A 21,361-nucleotide genomic window follows, 5' to 3' on the forward strand; every position below is an offset into this window, starting at 1 on the left:
GCTTGCTCTCATTAAGCAAAGTCCAGCTTTCCAGAAGGAAGCTGCAGTGTTCCAGGGGTTTTGGGGTTGGCTTCAAATCTAAAAACTCAACTGTTCTCTCTCCAAGCTGTCCAGAGTTCCTGGACTGTATTTCGGGCAGGGGAAAGAGAGCTTTTACTGCTTTGGCGGTAGCAGCATATTGGAAAGAGATGATTTAAAAGGTCACCCTCGGTGCTGCAGAGCACGCAAAAAGGTGGGGCCGGGGACTGACTTTTCCTCTGGTTTTCTGCTGCGACGATTGTGTTGTTATATGCTAAGCAGTTGAAGACTCGTCACTTTTCTGGAAGTGGTATGTTAAGATTGATTGCTGTGATACTCCTCTGTGACTGAAGAACGTGTAGCTGTTTTTAACTGAGAAGACTTTCTGTTTGTCCCATTTCCACCGCATTGTGTCTGGTTCTGCTATGATGTTGCCTGGTTTTGGAGCATGAGTTGCTGATAGTCCTCGGTTCCTTGGAACTTCAGGGGTCATGTTATAGGCCTGCCATAGTTTCCATTGTCCATGAATCCTTTTTTCGGAGATATCACGTTTTGCATCTTGCTCTTCAATTAGAAATTGGGGATTTGCCCACTAAGGTCGACTAAAGGAGCCTGTCCTTCGAGTTCCAGTATCAGGGGACTAAGACACCCAGTGCTTCAAGATTTCGTGCGAGCATAGTATCCTACCACTGAAGGAGTTATTGGTGGAGCAAACACTCTTCAACATTGGTCTGAGCCTAGCCGATCTCCAAAATGAGCATCGATCGGATTGAATTCTCTCTCTCTCTCTCTCTCTCTCTCTCTCTCTTTTTGAATTTGCTTTGGCTCGGCACAGAATGAAAGCAAAGTCTATTGTCAATCAAGTCAAACACATACATGAGATATTGAAAATATCCCTAACAGCCTGTTAGATTGGTTTCAGAAAGTGCAAGTCTGCAGTTGAACGGCTCTTCCCAGCGATCGATATCGATCTCCTTGAAGTCCTGTCCTCATATGATTCCAAGTTTTCTGTATTTAATGATGTAATGGGTCTAGTTGACAGCACCATGGATTTGGTTGATGACACCGTTGGTCTGATCAACGAAGGTTCCTCCTCTCAGGCTAGAGATAGTTTTGAAGATGGCACCCCTTTCGAAGCCAAGAGTTATCGTCATGTGCATGTATGCCCCTTTTTCTCTTTTTTGTGCACTTGCTATTCATCGAATGAATATTGTAGTCAGTTGATCCGACCTTTAGAATTAATGAAATACTTTGTTAATATTTGTATTTGCCAGTTCTACCCTCCAAAGACTTTTCATGTTATTTTGTTATTGCAGCTCTATATCATCATTCTCAATGCTCATGATTAGGAGTTTCACGATTTTGCAAAGTAGCTATCGGTAGTAGCACTGTGTACCGACTCCAATAAGTGATGGAGTAGCAATAATAGTGCGTTGAGCCGGACCCCCAAGTGGCTCCTTCCATCACAGTCGGTGATCTCGCTCCTAGAGCCCAAGATCTGTCTCCTGATGGCATTCCAATCATTTTTCTGCCTTCGCAGCTCGCTCATCCTTCCCTTGGAGCTTGAGGGAGGAGGCACGTTCGAGAAGCTCTTCTGCCACTGGTGATTCAGCCTTGGCCTACTCCCTAAGGCCCAGAAGATCTTGATCGAAAGAGGAGCTCAAGAAGAAAATCCAAGACATTGAGTGTCGCCTTTGTGAAGCCCAAAGTGGGCCTCATCGGAGCAATGATGGCCTTATATTCAATTCTCAACCACAATTCTCCCAAACTATTCTAGATGAACCAATCCCAAGTCGGTCAAGATACCTCAATTGGAACTGTATGATAGCTCTATGGATCCCCTGGATCGTCTGTAGGGATACATAATCCTTATGATGCTGCAGGGCACCTCAAATGTCCTCTTTTGCCTTGCTTTTCTGACCATCCTCAAAACGTCGGTGCGGGCATGGTATTCAGGACTACAATCCGAGTCCATCCATTCATTTGAGTAGCTCAACAGACTGTTCATTATCCATTTTGGTAGTAGTCGAGCTCAACTAAGAAACTTCGACAGTCTCTTCTCCCTCCTGCAAGAGGAGGTGAGTCACTATGTAATTACATCATATGATTTAACGCTATCACACTTGAGGTGCATAACCTCGATAAGTCGGTGGTAATGTCAGTGTTTAAGTGAGAACTATAAAATGAGCACCTCATCTTCTCCCTCGATAAGAATTTTCTGAGGGATTACACTGGCTTGCTAGTTCGAGCCTAAAAGTACGCCAGGAGGAAGAAGCCTGGGTAGTACGCAAGCAAGAAGAAGAAAAGAAGATCTCTAGTAAGAAAAGGGGTTAGAAAAATCCTTGAGTGCTCTGAAAGAGTCTTCCCAACAACCCAAGAGCCCACCTCATCAGTTTGATAGCTATATCCGGCTGTTCGTCCGTCGATCCTAGATCCTGATGGAGATCGAGGATCAAAGGTATCTACGACGGCCCAAGTCATGAAGTCTTCTCTAGAAAAAAGCAAAAAAAAGTACTGCCTCTTCCACTATGACCACGGCCACAACACTAAGGAATGCCACCAGCTTACGGATGAGATTAAGATTTTGATCCAAAGAGGTTATTTTGGAAAGTACGTTTGGGAACAATAAAATTAAGCTCTCAATGAGAAAAACAACGGCAATCGATCGATCATTGATGTCATAACACCATCTCCACCTTTGCCGCCAGCATGGGGGAGTAGGAGATCAGATTAAGGAAGAATAACAGACAGTGTCCGGGGGGCATCATTTTCTTTTGTAACCTTTAAGAAAATTACATTTTTCGTAATGGCACCATCATCACACTGCCGACGATAACTAACCATAACGTAAATACAACTTCAGTTTATAATAAAATTTGATTGATATTTTATAATGCTCTCTGAAGGATAAAACTACCAGCCAACCCAAGAAAGGCGGGGATAGAGCCAAAGCAGAGTCAAACAATGCTCAGCCCCAACAATAGTGCCTTTGAGGAAACTATGAAAAAGCTCATAAGGCTCACAATGACCTAATTGAAGAAATCGGATCCTTTGCTAGACTCCATGCATAGACGGAGCCTTGAACCCCTCAAGGCTCGAGGATTGAAGGTGGCTTAATATCCAATAAAGGGCGAAAAGCTCTCCAAGGCTTTCTAGAATCTAAAGATCCCACTAGCGCAAAGATTTGAGAACATCCGAGCTAATGCCTTATCCCACTAGACCACACAATGCTCCTTATCTACGGGTAAATTGAAGTGGAGGCCACTATGATGAAGATAAAAGGACCAACCCTCCAAGGATCCCGTTAGGCCATACGGTTCTCCTTGTCCATGGATAGGTTGAGCAAAGACCACCACAATGAAGATGAAGAGGCTAACCTTCTAGGGACCCTACTCGGTCCACTATAGCCGATTTGACCCACTGAAGCCAACCAGAGCTAATCCTCCGAGGATCCCACTTGATCTATTATAGTTGACATGGTCTACTGTAGTTGACACAGTCCATTGGAGTCAAGCAGGGTTAACCTTCTAGAGACCCCACTTGGCTCACTATAGCCGACACGGTTCACTATATATAGCTGATATGATCCACTAAAGTCAATCGGGACTAATCCTTTGAGGACCCCACTTGGCTCACTATAGTCGACATGGCTCCCTCAAACCGACATGTGGCCCACTGAAGCCACATGGCCCATTGAAGCCAACAAGGGTCAATGCTCCAAGGACCCCATATTGCCAGTAGAAGCCAGCGATAATGAATTGTAGAGGATCGCATCCATCTGGGATCCCACCTCAAAGAAGAAGAGACCTTAGAAGATGTATGAAGAAGATATTGACAAAAGAGAGACTTTATTTAAAAAGAAGCGTGCACATTCCAGAAAAGTTCTATCATAAGTCAATCTAGTCTAAGCAAAGCTCATTACAATAAAGAAAAAAAAATAAAGTTCAAGCTTAACTGGCATCATAGGATGGAGGATCGAGCACCACTTGACGTCATCCTCAGTGATCCATGCAAAACGGAGCACTTTATCGATGATCACTGGCCCCCTTTAAAAGATATTGGGAATGGCATAATCAATTTTTCTTGAAAATCTATTTATCTCCGGGATATTCTTCCGAAAAGGGCTAGAAGGCTATATTGGGAGAGGCAAAAGACGGCTCCTAAGAAAGGCCAAAGGCTTTTCTGTAGAGGATAATGCATTAGAAGCCTCCAGATAACCATCGTCATGGCCTGATGATTGGAGTAGCAGAACTTTCTGACACCTCCTATGCCAAGGCAAAATGCTCACTAGTGCATTTCCTCAAAGAACTCTACGATAGGCCAGAGGAAGAAAAAGACTCCCCTAGATAGAGAAAAGCTCTGGCGCTCCCTTAATGTCAGACGAGACGATGCCACCACGTCATTCCAAAAGATAACTAAGGCAAGATCAACCTCAAGTAATAGAGCCCCTATTTATAAAGGAGAGACGAGCTTGAGCATATTCAAATGCCCCACTAATTGTGTGACAAGTGTCACCATCCGAAAGGGCACAGAGATTGCACCTCCTGAAGAAAGGAACACCAAAGGTCCTTTTCAACCTACGATCTTTACCAGATGGTACCAACATTAAAGGCAAAGCCTTATCGAGTCTCTAAACCAAGCGGATTTCTCACTGTGCAACTCCCAAGATGGGTCATCTTTCCTAATCCGCAGAAGGCAATACAATACCCATCAACATCTAGCGCTTGGCACACAAACAAGCTTGCAATTTTCACAAGCTCACTCGCCACACATTGACGAAGCAAACACTTCAAGCAAGATTAAGAGAGATCTTGGATTGGGCATGGGAACCAATCCAACTGATCCATCTAAACATTCGAGTCCTTGACAACGATGAGAGCTAATCAGCATAGACATCACAAAGAAGCAGGAGATTTCAAAATCTACCTAAGCCTTGTACTCTATGATGCACTTGTAGTTGACCTTGATGGGAATCTCTACTGCAGTCTCGACGACCCCCTCTGCCTTGGGTAAAGAAGAGCCCATCTTGAGTCTTGCCGACCCTCTGGAGGGAGGCTGGGCTAGCTCAATATAAAGGGAGCATGAAGCGACTCTGATGCAACCGACACAGCCACTTGTGATGATCCGACTGCAACCGATTTGTCCTTGCTTCCCACTAGGGATTGCAATAGGTTGGGATTAGAAGCTCTGGCTAAGTACTCCTTATCCTTTTGGATAAGGATTCTCTACTCAAGGAGCTCATCTTCTTTTTCACTGTCAGTTTAATAGACAACAGTGATGGCTTTATGGCTACAAGATAAAAAAAAAAAAATCTTCTCCTGATGGCTACAATGACAAAAGCTCAACTAGCAGTGGGATAATAGAAAATTAATCAGATAGATGGTCTATTTATACAAGCCACTAGGGGTACAAATTCATTCATCAAATTGCCAGATTTTGCCACTCGGCCAGCCTTGGGAGCAACTAGATCTCACGACTTTTTTGTCGCACCCTTCCTTGATCGAGTTGCATAAAGCAACCTATAAAGTGTGCCTTAGAACTTGCCATCACCTGACATGTGGCGAGTCCTAGCAAGTCTAAAGACAATCCCTAGGTTTCTTTTTTTTAGGGTGTCGTCTGTGCCTCTTTGAACTCCTTCCATAGTAAAGACGGTGCAGGTTGTGAAACGATGTGATGTTAATCCCCAGAAGCTCCTTCCTTCAAAGCATAATAAAGCAGATGTGCCTGCAAGGTAGTTGAGTCGGTGGTTCAACTACTAAGATAATAACTTCCTTCGCCCGAATTTGAAAGAGATTGCTTTAAACTTAAAAGTGGGGGGCATCTATTGGGGAAGTGACTCACCGACCAGATCAATCATCCTATAAGGGCTACTCAAAATGACTTGATGAAGCCACACCAAATGGGGACTCAAACCCCACGTCTATTTCAAATCACCAACTCCATAAATCACCTAGGAGAAGCCTGCAGGCTAGTAAGAAGATTTTTCTCTAATGCAAATGGCTAGAACATGGGCTAACTAATGACCTAGAGAATTAGGTCCAACAAACCTACAGATTTTAGCTAACAGCCTACGGGCACAACAATTATCTATTCTAAAACTTTTGTATATGAACCACTTTAGTATATGTTTTGTATTCCATAAAGTTGAGTTGGATTAGGTCAGAATTTTTTTAAGATCAATCTCAATAATTATAGCTTGCTCTAGTTCATATTTTTGACCATACTAAATGGACCTGATTATGGCTCAGTGGTTTAGTTTGAGTCCTTTGATTGATCAAATCGAAACTAATCGATCAATTGGTATCTAAGATAAGTATGACAATTCGATCGATGATTTTTAATTGACAGTCTACTTATCTGATTATTTCGATGGTGTCTAAGGCAAATCGAGGCAGACCCTCTCACCGATCTCACTTACCTAATCAATTCGGTAGATTATGTTTTGATCAGATCACTAATTGATTCGAGTTGACCCATTCCATTAAGATAAATCAGTATGACTGATTTAGATGTCTCTAGACCAACTTATGTCTAGTCCTCTTCATGACTTGATGAAGTCAGTGAGAGAATTTATGACTTGCAGATCAATTTCTTCTCTTGTTCTCAAATTATTAAATCAAAATTTTTAAATTATTAGGTCCTTAAAATGATACAGTTATGGGGATAACTAGTTCATAGCCTCTCATTAATGTGCATAATAATGGTTTCAATAATCTAAATAGGTGTTGGAGGTGCCACATGTCTGATATCTATCGGGTATTAGAATTATCATTCATCATATGACCATCTTATTATATCTTTCAGATTAATGGTTAGATTGATCGAGCCACACTCAGACCTGGATATTCATTTGTTGGATGTAGTTGGTGTAGTCATGCTAATGGTTAGATCTAACTAGAATTTTCAGTGGAGATGCCACACATCTGCTGAAGTGATACCTGGAGTAAAATCTAACTGCTAGAAATTGTTTAGAAAAATAATTTGTTAAGAATCTACCCATGGATAAATTAGGGTTGGTCAAGCCATACTCGAGTCTGAATGCAATTTGTGTGGATTCTAGTATTCATTAAAAAATTAATGTAATTTTTCAAATTGGAGATAGAGACTACTAATTCATATAAAATAGTGAAAGAATATTTAGACTAAAGTCCATATCTTTAGGATTAAAAATGATTCATATACTAATAAGCTTTTGATTTTTTCAGCAATGGCCAACACACTATTACTTCGCTCGCTGTTAGACAGTGACAAGCTTATCGAACTAAACTTCGATAGTTGATATCGAAAGTTAAAGATCGTTCTGGAGCACGAGAGGATCCTGTACGTGCTTATAGATCTAGCACCCAAAGAACCTACTGTGAATGCACCCCGTGCGACTAGAGACATTTATTTAAAGTGGCTCAATGACTGCACGACTGTGCATTACATTATAAGGGTACCTATGAATGATGAGTTTAGCTGTAAGTTCGAAGATGCACAACTAGAGGAGATGATTCAATTATTAAATGAGTCTTTCAACATTTATGAGGATGTTGAGAGGCATAAAATCTTCTGCGTTGTGTTTAATGCCCGTATGTGAGAGGGGATGTCAGTCACTGATCATGTATTATACATAATCAAGTAGATTGAACGCTTGAGCAAACTTGACTTTTGTTACATAAATAGTTAGTAAGGATGCTATCCTAAACTCGCTACCAAAATTCTATCTATCCTTTTTGTGTCATTATAAAATGATCAAGGCTGTAGTGAACTACCATGATTTGTTAGGATTGCTGCAGACATTCGAGAATGACCATCAGCTCCAGAAAGAGCCGATGCATGTAGTGGGAGGATCATCAACATGTCGTCGTTCTTCTAAGAGAGGAAAAGAGAAAAAGATGTAGAAAAGTTATGTCATGGATCCAAAGTCAAAGCAGAGCACGAAGTTGAAAGTCGATAAGAGCCAGACAAAATACTTCTTTTGCAAGAAGCTCAATCATTGAAAAAGGAACCATCCTGCATATATAGCTTTCTTTGATCCAAACAGGTCAAAGAAGAGAAACAAGCAATTAGTTGCTATACAAAGTACTTATATGATAACTTTTTATAATTTTTTCATCTGTAATACTACTATCTGGATATTAGATATTGAAAGTTTAATTAATATTTATAATTCGTTGCGGAGACTACAAGTCAGTAAGAAGTTTAGAGAAGACGAGTGGTTCTTGAATGTTGGAGATGGAAGCTTTGTTCTTGTCCTATATTTAAAAATTATGTAGCTTGTTTTCGAGTCTAGTAGTATCATGTTAGATGAATGTCATCTCTGTAAGCCTTTTGGCCAAACTTGATTTTAAGTTTTTAATAAAGGATGCTTTTTGTGATATCATTGTAAATGATACTAAAACATGAAAGAATAATCGAAACATGGCATATACTTACTATCACAGCCTGTTAATATAATGTACACATCGAGTAAACACCCTAGAATAGATAATGTCAATGAAACATACCTTTGACATTATAGGCTAGGTCATATAAACAAGAACAGGATAGACAAGTTAACCAAAGAGGGTATCTTCGAAATTAATGATTGTAAATCATTACCGATCTGTGAATTCTGTTTTCTTAGTAAAATGATCAAGTCATCTTTTAAGAAAAAAGATGAACAAACTAATGATGTTCTAGGTTTAGTACATAGTAATGTATGTAAACCTATGAACATAGACACCAGAGGAGGATACTTTTACTTCATTACATTAACTGACGATCTATCGAGATATGGATACGTCTACCTTATAAAGTACAAATTCGAATCATTTAAAATGTTCAAACAATTTCATAGTGAAGTAAAAAAATAGACTAAGAAGAATATTAAAACTCTTCGATCAGATTGAGGAGGTGAATAACTCACCAATGATTTTTTGACATATCTAGAAGAGAATGTGATTCTTTCACAATGGATCCCTTTTGAAATACCATAACATAATTGGATGTCTAAAAAGAAGAATCAAATACTGTTAGACATGGTTTGAGCCATGATGGATTTTGCAATTCTGTCAATCTTCTTTTAGAGATATACTCTTGACATTGCTTGCTACGTACTGAATAAAGTCTCAAGCAAGTCTGTTAATAAAATACCATATGAGATATGGATAGAGCATAAGTCGGTGCTCTCACACTTTAAAATTTGAGGATGTCCAGCTTATGTCAAATGTTTAAAGACAGATAAGCTAGGTCCTAAGTCCGATAAATACTTGTTTATAGAATATCCTAAGAAAATGAAAGGATATTATTTCTACCTCACTGAAGAATAAAAAGTATTCGTCAGCAATAGGATCATCTTTTTGAAAAGAGAGTTTCTTGGTGAAGAAACTAATGCCACTAAAATCAAACTTGATGAAGTTCATGAGGTAAAAAAATCGACACATAAAGAATCAAATTTAATTGAAAAATCAAATTCGGAGCTTGTAGAGGCGCCATTGAGGAGATCCGATAGAGTACTGCATCAACCAAATAGATACCATAGTTTTTTTATCCGGAGTGGTGATCCTGTTGAACTAAATGAGAATGACAGAGATCCGATAACCTACATAAATGCTATGCAAAGGTTTGACTCTGAAAAATAACTTGAGAGAATGAAGTCTGAGATGGAATCTATAGAGATCAATGGTGTATGGACACTAGTTGATCCATCCAAAGGATTAAATCCATAGGGTGCAAATAAATTTTCAAAAAAAAAGAAGAGCGGATGAAAAGGTGGAGATCTATAAAATCCATCTAGCTGTCAAAAGATATCGTCAACATTATGGTATTGACTATGACGAGACATTCTCTCCTGTAGCGATGCTCAAGTTTATCCGGATTATACTTGCAATAGCAGCACACTTAGATTATGAGATCTGATAAATAGATGTCAAAATCATTTTTCTTAATGGAGAGCGGAAAAAAGAGGTGTATATGATACACCTAAAAGATTCACATCAACAGATGAATCTAAGGTGTGCAACCTAAACAGATCCATCTATAGATTAAAGCAAGTATCTAGGAGTTAGAACATGCATTTTGATAAGACGATCAAAACATATAGCTTCGTTAGAAACAGAGAAGAGTCTTGCACCCATAAATGAGCTAATGATTATGTAGTCATTTTCTTTATACTGTATGTAGATGACATACTCTTAATAGGAAATGACATCCCAGCTTTGTAAAGTATAAAGCTGTGGCTATCATCACAATTCTTCATGAAGGATTTGGAAGAAGCATCCTACATCCTAGGGATGAAAATTTATAGAGATAGATCTAGAAAGTTGCTTGGATTATCCCAATCTACGTACATCGATACCATATTAAAATAGTTCAACATGTAGAATTTTAAGGACTATCTTTCGATAGGCCATGAAATTACTCTCTTCAAGAAGGATTGTTCGATAACTTCTCAGGAGAGAGAACATATGAGTAGAATCTCATATGCTTTGACAGTGAGATCTATCATGTACGTTATAAAATATACAAGATCAGATGTAACTTATTTATTAGGGATAGTGAATGGTACTAGTCTGATCTGGATGAGAACTACTAGAAGGTTGTAAAGATAATTCTTAAGTATTTAAGAAATACTAAAGACCAATAGCTTATCTATGGAGATACTAAATTGAAACTTGTAAAATATACTGATTCTAATTTTCAATCAAATAGTGATGACCGCAGAAGCATATCGGACTACGTGTTCACTTTGAATGGAGGAGCGATATGTTAAAAGAGTTCCAAACAATGCATGATGGTTGATTCAGTATGCGAGGTAAAGTACATTGCGACATCCGATGTGTTAAAAAAGTAGTTTGATTGTAAAAATTCATCAGCGAGCTTAGAGTGGCATCCTCCATTGATGATTTTATTCTACTGTACTGCGACAGCACTGGAGCCATAGCTCAAGCAAAAGAATCAAAATCCCACTAGAGAATCAAGCATATTCTACATCACTATCACCTTATCCATAAGATCGTAGATCGAGGTGCATCGAATTTCAGAAGATCGATGGAAAAAAGAATCTGGCCGACCTAGTTACTAAAGCCCTCAGAATTAAAGAGTTCGATAAATACAAATGAAAGATAGATATTAGATACAGTATCGATTGGCTTTAGTCCAAGTGAAAGTTGTTAGAAAATATGTCTTAAAGTCAATTGTTTGGATGATTATACTCTCTGTAATTTATATATAAATTATAAAAATTATTTGATAGTTTTCATTACTAATTGTGCATCTTCTTTATTTGAACTCTTATGTTGTGATAAAGTTCTTAGAACTATAAGACAATCAATAAAGAAGGACATATCGAATAGTTTTTAAATATGTTCACGACCAAATGATATGTCATTAAGAGATGATAAGATTTATCTATGATAGATCATTGTATGCTATATAGGTTGGTTATCCTCGTAATCAAAGAGTATGAAGATACTGGTATGGCATACAGGTGAGATGTAGAAGTATCATCATTGAACAAGTGACTCACCTGCAGAGTGCTCTACTGTCAAGGACAGCTCGTGAAGTGTATGGGCATAAGTGTCTCTCGGATCTGAGATCATCACAGTGATTTGTAAACGACTCACTATACTTTGGTGTCAGACTATCTGCATTTATAATGCAGTGACGAAAGGCTACTGGGTACAGTCAAATACTTATGAAGTCTGTAGTGGATCAAGATGAGATTGATCCCTCTAAATTACAGAAGTTAATGCATCAATGTATTTCAATTTAGTAAAGCTTTGATCAGGATAATCGATGTAATAGATTTGAAAGGTTGAAATACAATGTGGATGACACATTCAGGATTGACGTTAAATCCTAGATTATCCTTGAGCATTCAAGATCAAAGGATGAATTATACGGTAATCATATGTATAGGTTCTTGAATATTATCTTGCAAATATTGGACCTATCTGGACATCGAAACCATTGCTAGATGATAACTTCGATTAGTACAGAAAATAGTTTCTATACTATCAGTTTAGTATTCAAACCTATGGAGTCACGCACAAAATCAAACAATGTAAGAAAAAATTGATCTAAGTCTATGTATTCAACTTGACAGTATGAGATTTGATTGAGTAAATAGATTAGCTTAATTGAGAATTAAGTTAAAGATCATACGAGATTAAACAGTTGACTATGTCGAGCTAGTATGGGACATGAAGTGCAGATTTAATTTTAGAGATGAACATGATTTGATCTATGATCCAAAAGATTTATGAAAGATTGGATTTATGTTTCAATTAATTTCAGATTAAATTTGATTTAATTAAGACTAATTACATTAAAAATTTAAGTTAGACTTGGATCAAAATCTTAATCTTTGAGTTTGGTTCGAATTTGATTCAAATCAGATTCGAATTGAGTCAAATTTGAACCCAAATTGGATGAGATCCTTAGAGTCCGAAATACTTGAGACTCTCTCTCATAAAGTGGCTAACTAGAGGAAAGGGGGTGCTAATTTCTTTTGCCTCTTATTTTGTGTGCGTGTGAAGGGAGTTCACGTGGAGATTAACGCTCTCCTTTCTCCACTCGGCTTCATATTTGGATAAGGTTAGGACTCTTAATTAGATGGATCTTTTGATCAAATTATGGTGCCTCATCTATTTAAGGAGGGGATCCAACTAATCAGTGGTCAAAAAAAGGTTTTGTGTGACAAAAACAAAGACACCATGAGATAAGAAAAGGGAGGGCGGACGCTATCTACTTGGAGCGTGGTTTGGCACTTCTTTTCTTAGCATGGAGGACTTCCATCTTGGTGTTCCTTAAATTGAGATCTAATCACAACCTTTTCTAGTTTCCTTCTGAAAGAGAGATGCAAAGAAAATCATCTCTCTTTCCTATGGGGCATTGCATGCACACGAAGTAGAGGATCTGCACTTCTAGATCTCACGAGGCATCAGATTCAAGTAACCCTTAGAGATTTTGATCCTCATTCCATTGCATGTCAGGTAAAGATAAATGTTATGTTAACCTTTAGAATAGAAAAATTTTTAAATGCACCCTGACAACCCGATCCTGATCGAATTTTTTTCCTTCCAATAGTATCAAAGCCAAGTTAATATATAAATGCATAGATATTTTTTTTTTGATATGGTTATATCTAGTATGTAACCAAATTTTTATGTTAGACATTAAATCTAGTTTAGACCTATTATCTAAAATTTTTTCGATCAGATTTTGATCAAATCAATGATTGATGATGGTTTGTTATAAATATGTTATAACAGAATTTTAGTGTTGTAGATTTTTATTGGAATAACAATCTGTTTATGATCTATTTTAAAATAATTTTTAATAAAATTTTTATGAAGATTTTCAAGTTAAAACTAAAATTTATTTCAGATCTGAATTGAAACAATTTTGACAGATCTTCAGATCTGATTTTAAATAAAATTTTACACAACAATAAATCAGATATAATCAAAATTTTATTTTCTATGCATTTATATATGTATTTGATTATTTTTTTATGTAATTATAGATCTGAATTAAATATTTTATATACTGTATAAATTTTAGTTTTAGATCTAAAATAATGTATATGATACATTGATCTAATTAGATTAGATGCATAATATGTACGATATATGATCATGTTAGTACATGCCTGAATTTTGTTCATTGCATATGTAGATGTAATTAATTTTAAAAATTAAATTTTTGATCTTAGTAGCCCAATACTCGGATTGATGTGATCATCAGATTGTCCGATTATAAAAAAAATAGAGATTAAAGTCTTTTTTTTGCTCATTCGACGAGATCTCTTATGACGTATAGGGATGTCACTGTGATTATATTTTATGAAGAAGAAAGCGAACAGAATTTTAAAATTATTTTAATCATGAATATGTTAGATCAGATCTAAAGTGATTCGTGATTCATTAAAATTTTAATGAGATTAATTCAGTTATGAAAATTGATTTTAAGATCTAAATTGCATGTTGCATATGATGTAATCGGTAGTGATCTAAAAATGGTCATGATACATATGATGTATATATGAAATTTAGATCAAATTTATGCATGTTTAATGGTTAAACTTAGATCTAAAAATTAGATGTTAAGATATGAAAATATGATATATGATGTATGTTTCATATGAAACTCTTGTAAAATAGTTTTACAAATTGAAACATACGTTTTACGTACTTAATTTAGAATTAAGTTTGAAAAATCCAGATTTGAGAATTGAAGATTTAAGACACCTCATAAATCGATGAACAAGGGGTTAGCATGAATCAGGTGAAACACCTTATAAATTTTTCTATTCTAAATATGATCTAAAAGTTTTTATGATGCATATGATGTACATATGAAATTTAGATCAAATTAATACTAGTTTAATTGTTAAATATAGATCTAAAAATTAGATTTTAAGATCTAAAAATTGTATGACATATAATGTATGCTTAACTTAAAATTCTAATAAAATAATTTTACAAATTGAAACATACATTTTTATTAGAAAATATGTCCTAAAATCAATCGTTTGGATAATTGTGCTCTCTGTAATTTATATATGAATTATAAATTAATAAAAGTTATTTGACAGTTTTCATCATTAATTGTGTATCTTCCTTATTTGAACTCTTATATTGTGATAAAGTCCTTAGAACTATAGGACAATCGATAAAGAAGAATTTATCGAATAGTTCTTAAATATATTCACGACCAAATGATACATCAATAAGGGACGATGACGTTTATCTAGTATAGGTCATTGTGTATCAGATAGATTAGTTATCCTCGAAACTAATGAGTGTGAAGATACTGGTATGGCATACAAGTAAGATGTAGAAGTACATCGTCACTGAATAAGTGATTCATCTGTGAAGTGCTCTGCTATCAAGAATAACTTATGAAGTATATGGGCATAAGCATCCTTTAAACCTGAGATCATCACGGTAACTTACAAGTGACTCACTGTGCTTTAATGTCAAACTATCTGCATTTTTAATATAGTGATGGAAGGTTACTAGGTACAGTCAAGTATTTACAAAGTCTGTATGTAGATCAAGATAGGATTGATCCCTCTGAATTATAGGAGTTAATGCATCAATATATTTTAATTTAGTAAAATTTTGATCAAAATAATTCATGTGATGGATTTGAAAGATTGAAATATAATGTGGATAATATATTCAGAGTTGACAATTAAATCTTGAGTCATCCTTGAGCATTCATGATCAAAAAGATGAATAATGTGGTAACCATATGCATAGATTCTTGAATATTATCTTATAAATATTCAATCTATCCAGATGTCGGAAATTATTGCTATATGGTAACTTTGATTAGTATAGAAAATAATTTCTTTACTACCAGCTTAGTGTTCGAACCTATGGAGTTACGCACAAAGTCAAGCAACATAGGAAAGAATTGATCTAAATCTATATATTCAATTTGAAAGTATGAGACATGATTGAATAAATAGATTAGCTTAATTGAAAATTAAGTTAAGGATCATAGGGGATTAAACAATTGACTATGTCTAAGTAGCACAGGATATGAGGTGCAAGTTTAATTTTGGAGATAAATATGATTTGATCTATAATTCAAAGAATTTATGAGAGATTAAATTTATGCTCTAATTAATTTCAGATTAGATCTAATTTAATTAAGATTAATTGGGTTAAAAATTTAAGTTAGACTTAGATCAGAATTATAATCAGATTGGGATTGATAGGTTCTTCGAGTTTGGTTCGAATCCGACTCAAATCATGTTCAAATTGAGTCAAATTTGAATCCAAAATTGGATGAGATCCATAGAGTCCCAAATACCTGAGACTCTCTCTTATAAAGTGGTCAACTAGAGGAGAGGGTGTGCTAATTTCTTCCACCTCTTATTTTGTGCGCACATGAAGGGAGTTCATACGGTGATTAACACTCTTCTTTCTCCACTCGGCTTCATAGTTGGATAAGGTTAGGACTCCTAATTAGATGGGTCTTCTGATCAAATTGTGACACCTCATCTATTTAAGAAGGGGACCCAACTAATCAGTGGTTAAGAAAAAGTTTTGTGCAACAAATTGAACGAAGACACCATGAGATAAGAAAGGGGAGGGCGGATGCTATCTACTTGGAGCATGGGGGTTCTTTGGTGTTTCTTTTCTTAGCATGGAGGACTTTCATCTTGGTGTTTCTTGAGTTAAGATCTGATTTCAATCTTCCCTGATTTTCTACTAGAAGAGAGATGCAAAGAAGATCATCCCTCTTTCATACGAGGCTTGGCGTGCATGCGAAATAGAGGACCTGCACTTTTAGATCTCACGAGGCATCAGATTCAAATTGAACATATTTGTGATACATTGATGCATTAACTCCTATAATTCGAATGAGCCTAAGTCCCATCATAGAACCAAACACATTCTGCGATTCTATCATCTTGTCTGTAAGATCGTCGATTGAGGTGACATCGAGCTGTTAAAGATTGACAAAAAAGAGAATCTGACCGCCTCCTTCACTAAAGCTCTCGAGATCAAAGAGTTCGATGATCACAAGTGAAAGATGGATATAAGATGCTGTCCCGATTGGTTTTAGTCCAAGGGAGAGTTGTTAGAAAATGTATTCTAAAATCAATTGGTTTATTGTAAACAATTGAACTTTTGTATACGAATTATTTATCAATGAATAAAAGTTATTTTGACAAGTTCATCATATGCACATCTTCTCTATAGAACTTTTAATTATATGATGAAATCCTTAAAACTATAATAGAATAGATAAAGGAGTCAAATAGTTTTTAAACATGTTTGCGACCAAATGATGCATCATTAATAGGACGATGACGTTTATCGAGTGTAGGTCGCTGTGAGTGTAGGTCGCTGTGTGCTATATAGGTTGGTTGTCCTCATAACCAAGAAGTGTAGAGACACTGATATGACATACAGGTGAGATGTAGGAGTATATCGTCATTGAACAAGTGACTCATCTGCGGAGCACTCTGCTATCAAAGGCAACTCGCGAAGTGTATGGGCATAAGTGTCCCTTAGACCTAAGATCACCATGGTGATTTACAAACAACTCACTTTACTTTTGTGTCAGACTATCTGTATTTCTAATGCAGTGACGGAAGGCTACTGGGTATAGTCAAGTACTTACGAAGTTTGTCTGTGGATCAAGATGAAATTGATCTCTTCGAATTATAGGAGTTAATACATCAATATATTTTAATTTAATAAAGTCTTGGCCAAGATAATTCATATGTTGTATTTAAAATGTTGAAATATATTGTGGATGGCACATTCAGGATTGACAGTTAAATCCTAGATCGTTCTGAGCATTCAAGGTCAAAGAGATGAATTATGCGGTAACCATATTTTATGATTCTTGAATGTTGCCTTGCAAATATTTGGCCTATCCAAATATTGAGAACTATTACTAGATGGTAACTTCGATTAGTACAAAAAATAGTTTCTGTACTATCGACTTAGTGTTCGAACCTATGGAGTCACGCACAAAGTCAAACAAAGTAGGAAAGAATTGACCTAATATCTATATGTTCAAATTTGAAGGTATGAGACTTGATTGAACATATAGATTAGCTTAATTAAAAATTAAATTAAGGCTCGTATGGAATTAAATAGTTGACTATGTCTAGCTAGCACTGGATATGAGATGCATGTTTAATTTCGAAGATGATAATAATCTGATCAGTGATCCAAAAAATTTATGAGAGATTGAATTTAAATTTTAATTAATTTTAGATTAGATCTAATTTAATTAAAGCTAATTAGATTAAAAATCTAAGTTAAACTTAGACCAGAATCCTAATTAGATTAGGATTGACAGACTCTTCAAGTTTGGTTCGAATCGGATTCAAATCGAGTCAAATTTGAGCCAAATTGATTTAGAACCAAAGAGTCTCAAAACCCTGGGACTCTCTTTCTCATGAAGTGGCCGACTAAAATGAGTGGAGCACTGATTTATTTCCACCCATAATTGTGTGTGCATGAATATTGTTCGTGTGAACATGAGGCGCTCTCCTTTCTGACTTCGATCTCTTGCTTGGATAAAGATAAGTTCAAATCAAGTTTGAACCAGTATCCTAAATCAATTGGGACTTGATCAGGGGCATCATCTATAAAAGGGAAGCCCTCTAACTACTGATGGTTATGAGTTTTATTTTGTGCGACAAAAAGAAATACAAAACTACCTTGAGAAAGGGTGTGCGACAAAGGGAGGTGCGGTTTCTTTCTTGGCATGGTGGTTCCTTCACGTGCTTCATCTTGGCGTGCAGAATCCCATCCAAGATGCTCTCTTATTGTGAGATTAGATCTCATCCATCCTTTGCTTTCCTTCTGAAGGTTGATGCAAAGAAGATCATCCTTTTTTCTTATGAAACTTGTCGTGCGTGCGAAATAGAGAGCCTGCACATCCAGGCCTCACGAGATATCAGAATCAACAAGAAACTCCAAGATTCTTGATTCTTTCTTTATTAAATTCGCTGCATATAAGATATAATTTTATAAAGATTATAAAATTTAGAATAAAAAATTTTTAGATGCACCATGACAATCCGATCCCGATCGAATCTTTTCCTTCAACAAATTGAATGTACTTGATTCTATGATAAAAAATCCGACCAAGATCGTTTTTAGACTTCTCATTAATGTCCGACTCCGTTACAATAAGAAGGCTGCCAAATTAGGGACTTATTAAAATTCGTTCACCTACCATCTCTATCTCGAACTTAGTGGATAAAAAAAAAAGCTTCTTTCTACCCACCAAAACCTTAGCTTCTTTCTTTTCCCTAATTTTCTTTCTACTCCTCCCTCTTGTTCTGGGCTTCCTTTTCTTTTTCCCCTGCCTCTTTTGTACTCCACACCCTTTTCTTCTGCTATTCTTCTGTAATACTACTGTGGCATGCATCCTGGGCCGGCATAAGATCGACATTAAAATGATCACAAAGACAGCTACTGCGACAGGTCTCCTTCTCCAAACAGCGGAAGGGGCTCCTCTTCGAAAAGACTACTGACATCTATGCCGCCTCCCGAACTTGCTCAATCGCCACCATCATTTGGCAATTTATTCGCTTGTGCTCGCTCCAGTGTTGAAGCGATCGATATCCCAACGGTTCTTAAGCAATGAAGTACTTATCAACCAGTCATCTCATAAGGCACTAGAAAATATCCATGAAGCCACCATTGGTGATGATGGAGATTCCTGTCAGCAAGAATCAGATGACAGTTATATACGATGTTAGTGGCATAGAATCTGATTATGGTGATAAAGAAGATGTGATGAGAAAGGATAACAATAAAGAAGACACGATAATACAAGAGGTACGAAAGAAAAAAAAATCAAGAGAAAGAAAATTAGAGAAGAGACTCTAGAGATATCGAAAAGGTGATAAGTTCTGGTGGAACAAGCCGATAGATGATCTTAGATTGAAAAAGCTGCCGGAGCTCGAGAAGTCTATCATTGAGTTACGAGATAAAGTTTGTGATAGAGCTAATTTTCTCTCGATACTATAGTTAGGTCTGTGTTCATGGCATTACAAATAATTGTTTGTGTTTTTTCTTTTTATTTTATTTTTTAGTTCTCTTTAGTTTTCTTTTCTTTGATTCCTGCAGAGTCAGGACATTATATTGTTTTTTTATAAATCACTGAAAGCAACAACATTATATGTTTTTTTTTTTTGTGTGTCATAAACATTTTGCTCGTGTTTTTTATGCGCAAGGAAGCACTTGATAAAAATATAAGAGGAAGATATAAATATAAGATTTGATTAAAAGTGTATAAATAGAATGTTTAATTTGAACCTTCTAATGTAATATTGTCAAAACAAATTACTTGGCATGCTTGATTGCTTTATATATGCATAATTTTAGTTTTACAATTGATTTGATTTGATGGATCCACATTACCAAATAAGGAAAAGGACTGAAAAAAAGGAAATGCTAGGTTTTTATAAAAAAACCAAAATCTTAGGAGATTCTATATAACTTGTTTTTTGCAGACATTTGTTGGATTAAGTTTTATTGTTTTAGCATAATATCACAATAATATGATAAGAATGTAAGTATTCATCAATTATTAACGGAGAACTTCAGTATGAATAAGTCACAAGTTGACAACTCTAGATTCACCATGAGGCAAGTAAGTTATACTGTGCTCTCTCTAATATTAATTCATGCTGATCTTCTGCAAATCCGGATGCAATAGTAGCTTACCATGTTTTTAGGCTTAAGATGCCATCGGCTTGAGCAGACCAAGTAAGCTTTTAAGAGACCAAATAAAAGGATGAAGAAAAAACCTTCACTTCTAAAGAACAAGAAGATGCCAAGGATACCATTTTTCTAAGATAAGTTAAAAGATACTCCTTTACTCAGCAGTCCTGTAGGTTTTCTTGTTTCATGTTGCTACAGTCCTGGTTCAAGTTAACAATTTTATCATAAAAGTTAAAAATTGATGCTACTAAAAGATATTATTAAAATATTGTTTCAAATTATCAACTTTGCAATGAATAGCCGTGATCAGCTATATCAAATCAAAAGTAAATATATTTTTTTATCTGATTATTTGGTAAGCATGCTTTGAAACCCATCACCTAAGTCGATTATACGGCATAGCTGCACACTCTATAGCAAGGCCCAAAAGAATATATAAAACCTACAGGATGATTCAGAGTGAATCTTCTGGACGATTTACAAAGCTTCTGAGGCTGTCAGCGATAAGTTTCAATGACTCTTTGCTACAGCATGGATCTGGTAGTGACGTACCCAACCGTGAATCATTTTATTGTTCCCAATGACACTTGGAATTTACTCCCACTATAGCAGAGCAAATAAGGAGAACTTCAATTACAGGGGACAGCCATGATGATAAACTTTGTTTGGATGATGGTTTTAAACTGAATGTGGTAGCGAAGAGAGTCTATTCAGGCGTATTGCAGGCAGACCAAAGTGTTCAAAATAATATCTCCTAAGTTGCTCGAAGAAGTGGATGAAGTTTCGGCTTCTAGTTGAAATATTAGTACCATGCTACTTTTTGCAAGATAGAAGGGAAAGCTTGGCACAATATTCTATTCGTGACACTATGCTGGAGCATCAGAGTTTTAAAGTTCTCTAAATAATTTAAAGGGTCGGTCGACCCGTCATATATCTCCAACTATGGCATCTTAAAGTGGGGGTTGAGCGGCTTCTGCACGATCTTTTTGCTGAAGAGTGGGTCAATGTTGAAACCAAGTTCGCTATCTTATTAAGCTGGGGCTTGGTCGTTCAGGACTTCAATCCGCTGATTCATCTCTTATAGCTTGCAGTCCATATCGACATCTTGAGCGGTGTATCTTGAACGGTGTAGGCCTTCAAATATCGAGGTGGGGATCGAC

The 21,361-nt window shown here is 36.3% G+C and overlaps 1 pseudogene; it reads left to right on the plus strand.

Annotated features, from left to right (window-relative positions):
- Positions 1-1,043: 1,043 nt before the first annotated feature.
- On the plus strand, positions 1,044-19,535 carry LOC109506344 (uncharacterized; annotated as a pseudogene).
- Positions 19,536-21,361: the final 1,826 nt, after the last annotated feature.

The sequence above is a fragment of the Elaeis guineensis genome, chromosome 10 (genome assembly GCF_000442705.2).
Source record: "Elaeis guineensis isolate ETL-2024a chromosome 10, EG11, whole genome shotgun sequence".
In the NCBI taxonomy this organism is placed as follows: domain Eukaryota; kingdom Viridiplantae; phylum Streptophyta; class Magnoliopsida; order Arecales; family Arecaceae; genus Elaeis; species Elaeis guineensis.